The 2500-nt window shown below is 48.8% G+C and overlaps 1 protein-coding gene across 2 annotated transcripts in view; it reads left to right on the plus strand.

Annotated features, from left to right (window-relative positions):
- Positions 1-2500, plus strand: part of LOC143297213 (lachesin-like) — a 474686-nt gene that overhangs the window by 260125 nt on the left and 212061 nt on the right. The window lies entirely within an intron of this gene.

Below are 2500 nucleotides of genomic sequence, written 5' to 3' on the forward strand. Positions count from 1 at the left end.
TTCATTTCTTCAAGATCTCACACAAGCTGTCAAGGAATACAAACTGTCAAAATAGCTTCGAGTATGTTCACAGTAAGTGAACATCACAACCATTTCTTACGAATATCAATAAAAAGAAAACAAATATGGGTGGTCGCCAGTATTTCTCTCTTACGAAGAAAAAAAAACATCGCCAATATATCTTTGTCGCACTTGGTGGTGCATAATTATCTATCAGCCTTTTTTCTTCTTCTTTTGGGGGGAGGGGGGTGGTTGGGGGTGGGGGTGGGGCTAACAGAGGGGGTGGGGGGGTGGGGGGGGGGGGCGGAGTTCACTTCTGATCCAGGAGTGTATTACCTCACCACCATAGATCAATAGTGCTGTTGGAGAGTTGTACATGTCGGCATACATGTGGGAGCTGGGTGTGAAGATATTTACATCGCAAATGCAGTCAGGGGGTGGGGGACACTGCAGAACTTTTTTAATTTTTTTTTATTTTTTTTTTTACTTCCTTCACAAAGCCGAGAAGAAGAAAAAAAAAAAACTGGGGAAAAATTTACATCACAAAAGTGGGGGTGGGGGTGGGAGCGAGGGGTTGCAGAATTCATTTTTACATCACAGACCAGAGGGATAGTATTGGAGAGTGTCACACCACATGGCTGTCAATGAAATACTGCAGAACGTTGTTATGTTTCCCTTGGGACATTGCATAACTTTGTGTATAAAAAAAAAAAGAAAAGAAAAAAGAAAAGAAATCCAGAGGATCATAAACTGTTAAAGAGCGTAGTACCAGTCTGTGGAACTGCAGGGGGGAGCGGGGGGGGGGGGGGGGATAAACAACGATACACATGTCTTTTAGCAAGAACAGTTGAAGGATCTCTCTGTCTCTGTCTCCCTCTCTCTTTCTGTGTGTGTGTGTGTGTGTGTGGCTGGGAGTGCTTAAAACCCTGCAAGAGAAAACGTTCACATGCATGTTTCCAACTATTTTCCGCACGATCTTCAGTTTGATTCTGGCCTGTTTCCTTGTGCATCCTGAATGTATGTGTCAGCAAAACAACGTCTTCATGGCCAGTTCTTCCATCACTGCTGAGAAGTATAGTTCAATCAGATATACGGCAGTGTGAGTGTCTCTGTGTGTGTGTGTGTGTGTGTGTGTGTGTGTGTGTGTGACTGTGTGTGTGTGTGTGTGTGACTGTGTCTGTCTATGTGTGTGTGTGTGTGTGTGTGACTGTGTGTGTGTGTGTATTTGCCTGTGCGTGTTTGTATGCGTGTTTGTGTCCATGTGTGTCTGTATTTCTCTGTGTTTCTGTGTGTTTTGTGTGCGCGCGCGCGCGCGGATGTGTGTACCTGTATGTGAATACGTGTGTGTGTGTGTGTGTGTGTGCGTGTGTGTATGTGTGTGTGTGTGTGTGTGTGTGCGCGCGCGTGTATGCGTGGGTATGTGCTTGAGAGTGTGCGCCTGTGCGCCGCATGTTATGGTATGCTTGCATGCGTGCCGCACATGCATGCACGTGTACGCGCGCGCCTACTCACATAACGCCACGGAAGGAATTTGTGGTGAAGAAAGATTATTATTATTATTATCATCATCATCATCATCATCATCATCATCATCATCATCATCACCAAGGCCACTGACACTTTACTGCTGGCAAATGAGTCTTCTCCCCCTACCCTCCTCCACCCCGACACCACGCCCCCCCCCCCTTCCCAACCAACCCACTCGAACCCCGTCAACCCCTTTACTGGTGGTGGTGACTGACCCTAGACCGGAAGCATCTGCAGGAAGAGGAAGTGGAAGAGAAGCCAGCATCTGATTGCTTCCCTTTCTTCTTCTTCTTCTTCTTCTTCTTCTTCTTCTCCTCTTGTGTGTGACCTCGTCGTTAACAGTGTACTGTCATTTTTACTCCCAGCCTTCCCCTACCCTCAAACCCCCTCCCCCTCCCGTCTCCCGTCCCGCTCTACCTCCCACACAAACACGCACACATCTTCCAACTTGCACTGGCGATTTCTAACGTGGCCACTAACAACCTTTACTCCACCTCCTCTCCCACCCCACCACACACACACACACGCACGCACGCATGCACGCACGCACACACACTCACCCTCACTCTCTCACACACACACACACTCACACACACAACACACACACACACACACACACAAACACGCACGCACACACACACACACACACACACACACACACACACACACAAATGCACACGCATACACCCATATTCATACCTAAATAAACGCGCGCGCGCGCGCGCGCACACACACACACACACACACACACACACACACACACGCACACGCACACGCACGTACACACGCACGGACACTCACACACACACCATCCTGCTCCCCTCCCACCACACAACCCTCCACCCCCATTCCCCGCCCCCCACCACATACACCCGCACATACATGCGCACGTGCTCATGCACGCATAATCATTATACCAGCAAAACTCAGAGAAGTCCAATGGATGGCACTTAATGGGACCCTCCTTGCTAAT

This window comes from Babylonia areolata, chromosome 22 (assembly GCF_041734735.1).
Source record: "Babylonia areolata isolate BAREFJ2019XMU chromosome 22, ASM4173473v1, whole genome shotgun sequence".
NCBI lineage: Eukaryota > Metazoa > Mollusca > Gastropoda > Neogastropoda > Buccinidae > Babylonia > Babylonia areolata.